Genomic DNA, 13,410 nt, shown 5'->3' with positions numbered 1-13,410 from the left:
TTGATTTTTTTATTTACTATTGTGAATGGTATTTGTTTCTTGATTTCCTCCTGATCTTGCTCATTATTGGTGTACAGAAATGCTACTGATATTTGCGCATTGATCTTATAACCTGCAACTTTGCTGAACTCATTTATGAGTTCTAGAAGCTTTGTTGTAGATCTCTCAGGGTTTTCTATGTATAGGATCACGTCATCTGCAAATAATGAAATTTTGACTTCTTCCCTTCCAATCTGAATGCCTTTTATATCTGGTTCTTAACTCAGTGCTCGAGCAAGTACTTCCAAGACAATGTTAAATAGGAGCGGAGACAATGGGCATCCTTGTCTTGTTCCTGAGTTTAGAGGGAAGGATTTCAGGATTTCACCATTGTAAACAATGTTGGCTTTAGGTTTTTCATATATACTTTTTATCATGTTCAAAAAGTTTCCTTGTATTCCGATCTTTTATCAAGAAGGGGTGCTGTATTTTGTCAAATGCCTTTTCTGCATCTATAGATATAATCATGTGATTTTTTCCTTCAATCTGTTTATATGGTGTATCACATTGATTGATTTTCTTATGTTGAACCATCCTTGCATACCTGGAATAAATCCCACTTGGTCATGGTGTATAATTCATTTAATGTATTGTTGAATCCGATTAGCAAGTATTTTGTTAAGTATTTTTGCGTCTAGGTTCATTAGAGAAATTGGTCTGTAATTTTCCTTTCTTATGGTGTCTTTGTTTGGCTTTGGTACTAGGGTAATGTTTGCATCATAGAAGGAGTTTGGCAATGTTCCTTCTGTTTCAATTTTTTGGAATAGTTTCAACAGGATTGGTGTTAGTTCTTTCCGGAATGTTTTGTAGAATTCACCTGTGAAGCCATCTGGCCCTGGGCTCTTCTTATTTGGGAGATTTTTAATGACTGATTGTATCTCTTTGCTTGTGATTGGTTTGTTAAGATCATCAATTTCTTCTTTCATCAATATGGGCTCCTTATGTGTTTCTAGGAATTTGTCCATTTCCTCTAAATTGTCATTTTTGTTGGAATATAGTTTTTCAAAGTATCCTCTTATGATAGTCTTTATTTCTGTGGGGTCAATGGTGATATCGCCTTTCTCATTTCTTATTTTGTGTATTTGCATCTTTTCTCTTTTTTTCTTTGTTAGTGTCACCAAAGGTTTGTCAATTTTGTTGATCTTCTCAAAAAACCAGCTATTGGTCTTGTTTATTTTTTCAAGTGCTTTCTTATTTTCTATTTCATTTAGTTCTGCTCTTATCTTTGTTATTTCCTTCCTTCTTCTTCCTGTTGGGTTACTTTGTTGTTGTTTTTCTAATTCCGTCAAAAGTGCAGTTAGTTCTTCAATTTTTGGTCTTCCTTCTTTTTTGATATGTGAATTTATGGCTATAAATTTCCCTCTCAGTACTGCTTTTGCTGCATCCCATAAATTTTGGTATGTTGTGTTATCATTATCATTTGTTTCAAGGTAGTCATTGATTTCTTTTGAGATTTCCTCTTTGACCCACTGTTTTTCTAAGAGTGTGCTGTTTAATTTCCAAATTGTGGTGTGAAGTCTGGGCCTCCGTCCCTTGCAAATTTCCAGCTTGACTCCACTGTGGTCAGAGATATTGTTTTGTATGATTTCAATCTTTCTGAATTCATTAAGCCTTTCTTTGTGGCCTAGCATATGGTCTATCTTGGAGAATGTTCCATGTGCACTTGAGAAAAATGTATATCCTGCTGTGTTTGGGTGTAATGATCTATATATGTCTATTAGATCCAGCTCTTCTAATATACTGTTCAAATGTTTTGTTTCTTTAGTGATTCTCTTTTGAGATGTTCTGTCCAGAGTTGATAGTGGTGTATTAAAATCCCCCACTATAATTGTAGATGCAACTATTTTTTCACTTAATTTTTCCAGCGCTTGTCTCACATATTTAGAGGCACCCTTGTTAGGAGCATAAATATTTATGATCGTTCGATCTTCTTGACAGATTGTTCCTTTCACTAAAATGTAGTATCCTTCTTTGTCTCTCACAATTGTTTCACATTTAAAGTCTATTTTGTCTGATATTAATATAGCTACTCCTGCCTTTTTTTGGTTGTTGTTTGCTTGTATGATTGTTTTCCAGCCATTCACTTTCAACCTCCATGAGTCTCTGGGTCTAAGATGTGTCTCTTGTAGACAGCATATAGATGGGTCATATTTCATTATCCAGTGTCCCAGTCTGAATCTTTTGATAGGTGAGTTTAATCCATTGACATTCAGTGTTATTACATTCAGAGAATTATTTGTGTTAGCCATATTTTGGTTGGATTTGTGTTTGTTATATTTTGTTTATAATATTTTATTTTCCCCTTCTATTTTTGTCTTTTTTGTTGCTCTTACACTCTCCTCCATCTCTGACTGTCCTGTTTTTTCCTTTCTTCCTGCAGAACTCCCTTAAGAATTTCTTGAAGGGGAGGTTTCTTGTTGATATAGTCTTTCAGTTTCTGTTTATCTGTGAATATTTTGAACTCTCCATCATTTTTGAATGCTAGTTTAGCTGGATAGAGTATTCTTGGTTGGAAATTTTTTTCCTTTAGTACCTTGACTATATCATACCACTGCCTTCTTGCCTTCATGGTTTCAGATGAGAAATCAGCACTTAATCTTATGGAGCTTCCCTTGTATGTGATGGTTTTCTTTTCTCTTGCTGCTTTTAGAATTTTCTCTTTGTCTTGACCATTGGATAATTTGACAAGTATATGTCTTGGGGTGGGCCTGTTGGGGTTTATGACCAGTGGAGTGCGCTGTGCTTCTTGGATATGTACATCTGTCTCTTTCAGTAGATTTGGGAAGTTTTCAGTTATTATTTCCTGCAACACTCCTTCTGACCCCTTTCCCTTCTCTTCTCCTTCTGGAATGCCTATAATATGTATGTTTGAGCGTTTTGCATTATCATTCAGGTCCCTAAGTCCTATCTGGATTTTTTCTACCTTTTTATTGACCACTTCTACTATCTCTTTGATTTCCAATGCACTGCCTTCCACATCACTAATTCTCTGCTCTGCCTCTTCTAGTCTTCTGATATTTGCTGCAAGTGTATTTTTGATTTCTTGAATTGTGGTGTTCATTTCCATCATATCTGTTATTTTTTTGTGCATGTCTGCAGTTTCCCCTCCAAGTGTTGTCTTCATGTTGTTAACCTCTTTCATTACTTCATCAAATTTGTCAGTGATAAATGTTCTGAGATCTTTCATTGCTTGTGCGAAGTTCTGCTCCCCTTCCTGATTTTTAGTTTGTTGATTGAATTCAGCCATGTTTTCCTGATTACTGGTTTGGTTTGTAGATTTTTGTTGCTGTCTTGTCATCATTTTTTCTTGACGGGTTTAATCAGTTCCTTAGCTTCTTTGTCTAGTCTTGGAGATTAATTAGCTGTTGTTTTTGCTTAAGTGTTATATCTTCTCTTTGTCACTTTGTTCTTATTCCAATTTCTTATTGCTGGTTAAGTTCACTTTAAAGGAAAGTATTAGTGCTGGGGAAAGGCAATTGTGTAAGGAAGGAAAATGTGTAAAGTAGTATTGGTGATATATGTTAACAAAGCAACAATATGAGTTCTGGGAGGATGGAGGTTAGATCATGTAAATTGTGTAGAGTTATAGTAGTAGGAAAGTACCTATAATGAGGTAGTCGACTGAATATGGGAGGAATGTGGTACATACTAAGAGGCTGTTGTTTTCGTGAGAGAGGGAAAGAGAAAAGAAAGGTAATAGTTTCAAGGGTGGATACCAGATGGAAAACTAAACAAAGGTATTAGAAATTAAGAGTTAGACACTTTGTGGATCAAAGAAAGGGAGGTGGAATATAGGAGAGATAGCAGATGGTGGAGGATATCAAGTTGTAGGGGAAAGGGGATAGTGTAGATAGCCTAAATCTATTACAGAGAAATGAGGCAGTGGAGGATGAGGAAACCCAGCAAATGTGAGTTGTTTCCTGCAGGACCTATTGTATTGTTAAGATAAAATAGAATAAGAAGAAGATCGGGGACAAGAAAGAGAGGATTGAAAAAAAAAAAAGAAAAAGAGACTTTGGGGGATATGCTGGGAGAAAAGACTAGGGGATAATGCAATGCCAGGAATCAGAACATTAAAAAACTAGAATAAAAAATACAAATAGAATAAAAATAAAAACAAAACAAAATAAAACAAAGAAGAAATACCGCAAACGTTGAGGGCTAGGACATTCATGGGCCTCAGATGAACCTCAGGGCGTGGTGGATTCAGGGATGGACATTCTGAGGTATTGAGGCCTCAAGAGGTGTGAGTCTCTGGCATGTGGGCCGCCAGAGTCCAGGGAACTCAGACCTGGCAACTTCAAGTCCAGTTAACAGGAAGCCTGGGAGCACCACAGTGCATCACAGCCTTCAGGGATCCCTGCAGCTGGGTGCCAGCCCTATGGGTGAGGTCTTATCCACAAGCTCTATCCTGTGTTCTGTGTCCTACACTTCACTCACTTACTAGGGTCTATTGTGTGGATATATCACCAATTGACTTCAGGAACCCTCCCACCCTGTGGTCCCCGGGAACGTCCACCTGGGGGCTCCTCTAGGCTGCAGCCAATTTAATGACTCAGATCAATATCCAGGTCCGGGGGAGGGGCTCCAGCCAGAAACGCTAATAACAGAGTCCAAACCCGAAATTCCCACGCTTCGCAAAATATTCCCCTAATCAGCTTCCAAACGTATGCCACCCCGCGAGACCCTGGTAGCGTCTCTTTGTTGCTATCGCTTTGAGACTGCTGTAGGTCAGCTGCCGGGCTTGGGGGGTGGGGCGTGGCTCTAGGCGGAAACGCTATTGTTTGTGACCGCACTCAAAAATTCCCCCCGCTTTGCCCTAAAACCCCTGTCTGTCTGCCCAAATGGGTCTGCAAGCACCTCCCTTCCCACCAACCCCCCCAATAAGCCGCCCCGGGCCCATGAACTGCCCAGTACTGCAGAGCCTCCAAAAAAAAAAAACAAAGAACAGAAACCCGGCCACCGCGGCTCGCCTGGCTCGGCCCGGCTCCCCCCGCTGCCGCGGTGCTAGATGCCTCGGCTCCGCCTACCCAAGGAGGGAATCCTCCACATGTAGCTGGGATCTCCGTGTATAGTTCACAGACGGATCCTCTCTGTTACCTTCCCTCCAAATCGATGTCCAGACACCTCCGGACCAGCAAAAATCCCGAAACAGCCCGGTCCCAAAGAGTCTCCAATGCCACCCAGCCAACTCCCTGCAGGAGATATTAACAGGGAAGTTCACTCGGCCGCCATCTTGCCCCCGTCCCCCCTGTTTAGTTTCTTTTGAAAAATTTTTTCTTTACTAAGACTCTCATGTTTCTGGTTCATTGTTTTCCTAATATTCTTTATTTCTTTCTCTGTTTTTTAACTTCATGTCCTTGAGCATTTTTCACATCAACTTTTGAAAGGCTTCATTTGGTATGTCTACATTCTCATCTTATTCATTAGTGTTTTCTGTATGTTTATCCTCTTCCTTTGGTCCATCATTTCTTGTTTCTTTATTTCTGTTGTAGTCTTTTGTTGTACACTCTACAGAATAATATTTTAAATAATTAACACAGGGAGTTATTCCCAGAGATGTCTTTTTTTTTTAAATTTCATAACAAGATAGTGATAAGGCAGAGATTTTCTTGAGCTTCAACCCCCTTACAGGAAGGTCTGTACAAGGCAAATGGAGTGTGCAGGGCTTGTCCTGTGTCTTGGTCTGGGCATTTGCCTGTTACATGTTTTGGTGTTTCCTTGTTTAAAGGCATTTGGTTGCCCCCATGGTTTCCCATGAGACTGATCTACCTCTTCTGGGGTAGACCTTTGCCCCAGACTGTGTACCTCTAGAGTTTCTTACACTGCTTTCATTATCTTTAGCTGCTTTTGCCTGGAGGGCAAATTCTGGGTGGACAGTCACCCTAAAGAGGAATTTCCCAGCCAACACAGGTCTAGGGACCTATCAAGCGGGGGCACAGAGTGGCTTCAAAGAGTCCTGGGTAGGAGATCAGGAAGGGGACCAAGAGCTTCTGCAATGACTCTCCAAAGCTGAGCTTACCTGGCATGCCCAACAAATGTAGCCCCCTTCAGTTAACATTCCCCTGCATCCCTGTGTCTCCACCACTGCTGCCCCTGTGGAGGGCTGATACTTCTGTCCAGGCAGGTTGAAACAATGGCTGCCTTTAGAGCCAGCACCCCAGTGATCCGAACTTGCCAATCAAAAGCCGCGAGTGATTAGTGATTAGCCATGCCCATTCTTGTTCTTGGGGAGAGGATTTTATGCATCTTTCTGTCACCATCAAGCTAACTAGATGCTGAGCCCCTGCTGTGGCCTGCTGTGAGAGTCAGGAATGGGTACCAGTAGCCACTGTATGGAGAAAGCAATTTATTATACTCTTTTTACTGTGATTTCTTTATCACCCTCTTCTTTCTACTCTTCCCTGGATGCTGCACAGTGTTATATTTATTGCAGATAGTTATTGCCTGTTTAGTGCTTTGCTGGAAGAACTGAGATCTGTACCTCACTACTCTGCCATCTTCTATGTTTACCTTTGATCACCTTGCAAATTGTATTCCGCAAGCAGATGCAACATTTTTACATCCCCATCAACGTATATGAAGGTTTTACTTTCTCAACTTTCTAGACTATACCTCTTTTTCTTCCTTTTTTTTTTAGTTAAACCCCTGTTTGAAGAGGTATTATAATTATATTTTGAGTCAATAGTCTGGTTTTTATCTTGTGATTTATCTTTTTTGGAGTTGTTGAGTGGCATTTATATTAAACTTATTCTAGCCTCATTACGTGAATTGGTGGATGTTCCTATTGTTATCTTTTTTGGATGATTCTATTAAATATTGTGATTATTTGTTCTTGAAGGATAAGTAGATTTTACCAGAAAAACCACTTGTGCCTATTGATTCAGAGCTCTTTTCTGTTTGTTTTGTCTGTTTTTGTGTTCTTTTTTCATTGGATAGATTTAACTTTTAGTTTATCTAGTTCTTTATTTTGAATTGTACTTAACGTGTATATTTTACATATTTTGTCAACTCTTAAAATTTATTGGCATGAAGTAGCTTATATTGCTTTTCTTAGTTTCATTGGAATAGCTTTATATCTGTGTAACATTTGCAACTTTATTCCTAATCTTTTTATTTAGTCTTTGTCAATATTGCCAAAGTATTCTACTCTGTTATATTAACCTTTATCAAAAAGGGCATCCTTTTTATATTGTCTCTTTTTGCATTTTATTAATTCTACTATACTCTTGCTCTTTACTTGTTACTTCTTTCCTTTGATTTGTTCAAATGCAGCAGTGACCACAGTATTTTATTAGTGAACAAATTCATGGAAAAATCATGGAAAACTTTCAGCTTCATCAGTAATGTGTTTAGACTGGATAAGAAAAATATGAGTAAATTCTCTTATAACAGGTCAGTGGAGAAATGTTCTTTATTATGAATCAAAGTGCAATTGTTAAAAGAGAAGATATTGGTTCTGAGAGGAGGGAGAGGGAAGAATAGATGTAATATGGGGGCATTTTCAGGTCATTGGAATTGTCATGCATGGCATTGCAATGATGGATACAGGCTATTATACGTTTTGTCATAACCTATAAAATGGTGCAAGGCAGAGTATAAAATATAATGTAAACTATAGTCCACGGTTAGTAGCAATGCTTCAATGTGTGTTCATCAGTTGTAATGAATGTATCACACTAACGAAAGATGTTGTTAATGTAGGAAAGTATGGGAGGGATAATGGGTGGGACATATGGGAATCCCCTATATTTTTAATGTAATATTTATGTAATCTAAAGCTTCTTTTAAAATAAAATAAAATAAGAGATTCTAGAGAAGAGTGGATATAGCTCAAGTGGTTGAGGACCTACTTCCCATTTACAAGGTTCTGGATTCAATTCTCAGTACCTCCTTCAAACAAATGAAAAAACCAATTTGAGTGAGCAAGTGCAGCTCAGTGGTTGAGTGTCAGCTTCCCACATATTAAATCCCAGGTTCAATCCTCAATCCCAGTACCTAAAAAAAGAAAAAAAAAAGAGAGAGAGAAAGAGAGATTCTATAATTGAAAAGAAGTCTGAATGGTCTAATTGTCAGGTATATTTTTCTGCAAAACAGACCAACATAAAACTATGTGGTTTGCTACAATAGCATTTTATTATGCCTAGAGGTTTGGATGTTCAGCTCTCTCATGCAAGTAAGGTCATGTTGGCTGCTGGGTGGATGTTAGCTTGTATCCCATGTGCATCTGCAAGTTTCTTGGAATGGAATGAAACTTGGTTAGAGTGTCCCAATTTTCTCCATGTGGCCTCCCACCCTGTAGCATGCCAGGAGGCTTCATATGAGGTCTTAGGTTTCCAAATGAATCAAGAGAGAAAGCCTGAGTGTGTACACACTTATTAAGACTCTGCTTGTGTCATGTTTGCTTCATTCTGGCCAAAACAAATCAAAGATCAGTACATATTCAAGGGTTGTTAAAGAAGCCACGTGTTGTGAGGAGCCATGATGTCACATTGCAATGCACCCTAGAAAGGGAAGAAATTATTGGCAGCTTTGCAATCTACCATATACTGGTATCAAGAGCAAATAAGATGTGAGAAATTGGAGATGAGGAATAAAGAAAATGACTTAGACTAGTATCAATCAAAGGGAAGGATGACTCAAAAAATGACTCACATATGACTCAAAAATGTGCAAAAAATGCAGGACATTTGCATGTTGATTGGGGAAATATTGATAATGTGTATGAAAGAGAAGAATAACAAGACATGGTTTTGAGCAGAAATGAGAGCCTAGATTTATTGTAGAAATGGATAGTGGTTATGAAAAGGAATATGAATAATTCATTCAACTTGACAGTAGAGAAAGAAGATGCTCTAAGAAAGTATACAGAAAGGGGAATAGATACAGTCGTGGGAGTTTTAGGATATAATTGCTTGATTGCTTTTTCTTTCTCACTGAAATATTAAGTAATCTGTCAATTGAATGTGAGATTGAAGAAGATATGTTGGTGTTTTGAGAATACAGTGGAAATAGTCATCAAGGGAAGGCAGAGAGTATAAAAAGACTAGGGAAATTTAGTATAATTACTGGCCAGAAATAAAGGCACACTGGAGCTTACTGGTGAGGGATTTGGTATAGGTGCATGTAACACTGATTTTGGCTTTTCTCCAGCCTTCTTTATCTGAGCAGGATGGCATGAATGAGGTGGAAAACTAGATTTAACTGTGATTGTATTTTGTTTTGCATGGTGAGCATTAGGAATAAGTATGAAAAAGAGTAATTGAATGAGATTTTTTTTGCAGGAAATAATAATCATGTTAGATTGTGGAGGTTTGGGCAAAGAGAGAGAGATTCTATGGGGCAGGGAATATGGAAGGTAAAGAGATCAATGTTTTACAGATCCTGGTGATGTCACAAGTCATTTTGCATTCAGGGACCTAAATAGAGTAAAATAGATGTTAGTGGTAATAAGAAATGGGGTGCTTGTAATGAAATATGTTGAGATTATAATTATTGGTATGGAAAACCTCTTGTTTGTGACTAAGAGAAAGAACAGAAGAGGTGGGAGGGTGCAAAAGCCAGAGAATTATCTGAAAGTTCCTATGTAGATCAAAGAATTTTTCTCACCCATCCAAGCCTGGTGGCACAATGGACACTGAAGAGAATGCATGCACCACTTAAGAGTTTCAAGGGAAGTAGTAATTGCAGGATAAAGAGATGGAGGGAATTGCAGAACAGAGATGGGAATGCAGTGGATTGACATAAAAACTTCTCTGGTATTCATCATATATGGTGAGAGGGTCAGGATATGGGAAAGAGTAAAAGAAAGGGTCGGAAAAAGGAATTTACAGATCCAGACAATTCTTTTGCAATTTGGGAATAGGATCTTTTTCTGGTGAATGATGTTAAGGATAACATTTGTCACAACAGTAAAAACGTAATATGCTTTAAAATATCTTAGTAATTTCCTGTTTGTCAAGACAGAAGTTTGAAATGCATTCCAATTTTTACACGAAGTTTAGAATATGTACTTAGAATTGAAAGAGAATTTCTGTTAACTCTGAAATATTATTTTTACCTAATAAATTTTTTTCTTCAGAATACTCAAATTATTTCTCAGAAAATAGATTACAATGATAGTTTTATAAAGACATGTTTTTCTCAACCTTAATATTCTTTAGTAATCATTCATATCTGACTCTAGAACTAGTACTAAATTTCTTGAATTTTATTACAGAGAATTTGCATATCTGAGTAGACTTGTTATACTTAATGTATTGTTCATAGAGACCAATTATTTCTATCAGATTCACAAACGATTTGTTTCCTTTTTTTAGGCTGTGTAAGACTCTATCAAAGTATAAGAAGCCAATGAAACTAATAATTTCAAATACTATTTTGGGAATGTTCTTTCTTGCTCAGAAAGTAGCTGGTTTTATTGGCAACACTTGGCTACTCACGTTACATGCCTACATCTTCTTATTTCAGCCCCATCAAAAGAAGCCTCTAGATTTGATATTTGCCCATTTAACTTTTGCTAATGCCACCACAATGATCATCACTGGGATTCCAGAACTAATGGTTTCTTTTGGAATGAGAAACTTTATGGATGACATTGGTTGTAAGGCAGTGTTATACACACACAGAGTTAGCCGGGACCTTTCTCTGTGTACAACGTCTTTTCTGAGTATGTGTCAGGCCATTATTATCATTCCCAACAACTCTAGTTTGGCATGGCTCAAACCCAAAATCTCCATATATGTTTTGCATGCCTTTGTTTTTTTCTGGATCATCAACATGCTGACCTCCATCCAGGTTAGTATAAGCACTGGGGCTCCCTATAACACCACTGAAATTGGACCTATTTATTCTCTGACTTACTGTCATGGGAGAAAGACTGATAGGACACAGTTATCTGCCTTTGTTGTGGGGATGGCATTACGAGATTTCCTATGTGTGTTCCTCATGATCTCGGCTAGTGTTTACATGGTGATGCTCCTCTTCAGACATCACAAGTCAGTACAGCATGTCCACAAGGTCAGTCTGTGCCCACGAACTTTTCCTGAAATCAAGGCCACCCATAACATCCTGGCACTGGTGAGCTGCTTTGTTTTCTTTTACTGGACTGACTGCTGCCTAACCATTTATATGCTTTATAGACATACTACACAGGGAATGGAGAGCATTTCTATGTTTATCTCCTCTTGTTATCCAATGATGTGTCCTTTCCTGCTGATCAAAAATAATAACAGACTGTCCCATCTGAACTGCACCTTTGTAAAGAAGAGAAAGTTCTCTCAACAACCTATTTTCCTAAAAGGCCTAAATAGCTCACATATTTCTCTGGCACAAAGGGACATGCAATTTCAATTTCATATCCCCAAATATTAGTAAGGTAAAACTTTGAAAAAGCATTAATAATTTTTATTTTGGACATTCCTTCAGAGCATCCATATTTCTGGATATACCAAGATAAATGATCAGGCTAGTGGAATAAAACATGTAGAGGACAGTTTTACCTGGAAGGGGCACTCTCTTACCTATCAGCCCATCATTTCTAAAAAGTTCTATTTATGTTTGTTTAAATGCTCCTGCTTAAGAGTCTTCTCTAATGTCATATATCCATCTGTTCATAGTAACTACACTTACTGGATTTTGCTGAACAAATCCTTCATTAGACCAAAAAATTATATATGCTCTTTTGTATACTTTTGACCTGGAAGTCAATGCTTGAGGTTACTATATGATGTAATTTGTATCTAGTTTAATCATAAAGAGTGATGTGATATGTGACTATAACCATGCTCTTCCATATACAAATTATCATATGGGGTTCCAAAATCATGGGTATATTATTAATTCTCTTATACTTTATGAAGCCATCACTTTTTTGGAGGGGAGTAGTGGGGCACTGGGGATTGAATCCCAGACCTTGTACGTGGGAAGATGGTGCTCAACCACTGGGCTACACCTACTCCCCTTACAGAAATCTTTCTGGTTTTTAGGAGGTACTGGGGATTGAATCCAGGACCTTGTACATGTGAAGCACTCACTCAACCACTGAGCTACACCCACTTCACTCACTTTATTTTCGATATATAGAGCATTATATATATTTGAATAACTGGAGACCTTTTGAACTTCCATTCTGTTTTGTTTAAGGTATATGTATATTGTTTATCAATGTGTATTTTTCATCCTTGTAGCTTTTTCCTACCATAAACAAATATGTCACAATATGATAGATTAGAAATCCTGAAATATCTTTTATAAAACTGCTGAAATTTTAAATAAAATATTTTGAAATACTTTTTTTGTTAATAACTAGGCTCAGAGAAGTGTAAGGTGAATGATAGGTGAGCCAAAAGTGAATGGTATAAGTTGATTCTGAAAATGCAGCTGCTTTCTCCACATTTGCAAATTTTATCACAAAGACTTTATTTTTCCTTGTTCCTTGGGAAAAAGAACAATAGGATTTGGAACCATTAAACAGATGTTGATAGATGGGATAAAAAATCCAGGTGTATACTTTTGACAATAGAAACAACTAATATATGAGGGCAATCAAAATTTAAAGTAGAAAAGAAAAATTTACAATAGGCAAGTGCTAATTTAAAAGATGGATTATTATAAAAATTACTCCATATACTTCTTAAAGCAAAAACTTTTAATAGTGATGGAAAAGATACTGAAATAATGATAAAAGTTTAAGTTAGTGCTTGCTTTGGCAACACATATACTAAAATAGGAACAATATAGAAAAGATTAGCATGGCTTCTGTACAAGGATGACACACAAATTCATGCAGCATTCCATATTTTAAAGAATAGGTGGAACATGGGGCATTTTGGAGACATTAGAATTGTCCTGCATGATATTGCAGTGATGGATATGTTGTATACATTTTGTCAAAATCTATAAAATTGTGTGATGCAATGTGTAAACCATAATGTAAACCATATACCTTGGCTACTGGCAATGCTTCAGTATTTGTTCATCAATTGTAATAAAAGTATCACTCTAATGTAAGATGTTATTAATAGGGAAACTATGAGGGGGTGGGAGTGGGGTATATGGGAATCCCCTATATTTTCATTGTAACTTTTCTGTAATCTAAAACTTCTTCAAAGATAAAGTTAAGAAAAAGAAAAAGGAAAATTTTAATTTAACTGAGAATATATATAAGCCCTAAACTTTTTTTCCCCCTCTTTATAAAACTTTTATTAATGCCAAAAATGCAAACAGTCTATACAAAATGGATTTTTCAAATCAGGGTGATTGTGGGTGCAGAAATGATATAAATTTCGGCCTGGGAGGTCTTTAAGAGGAGAAAGCCAAGCCTAAGGAGAGCCCCTGGTTTCCCCGCGGTTGTAAAAGACCATGGTTTCA

The 13,410-nt window shown here is 37.3% G+C and overlaps 1 non-coding gene across 1 annotated transcript; it reads left to right on the top strand.

Moving 5' to 3' along the window:
• The first annotated feature begins 12,736 nt into the window (after positions 1-12,736).
• On the top strand, positions 12,737-12,843 carry LOC111761171 (U6 spliceosomal RNA). Its single transcript, XR_002794606.1, has one exon. It is a non-coding gene; the product is annotated as a U6 spliceosomal RNA (small nuclear RNA).
• The last annotated feature ends 567 nt before the right edge of the window (positions 12,844-13,410 follow it).

The sequence above is a fragment of the Dasypus novemcinctus genome, chromosome 2 (genome assembly GCF_030445035.2).
Source record: "Dasypus novemcinctus isolate mDasNov1 chromosome 2, mDasNov1.1.hap2, whole genome shotgun sequence".
NCBI lineage: Eukaryota > Metazoa > Chordata > Mammalia > Cingulata > Dasypodidae > Dasypus > Dasypus novemcinctus.
Note: the sequence above shows the minus strand (reverse complement) of the source record. Positions and strands in the feature narration are given on the sequence as shown.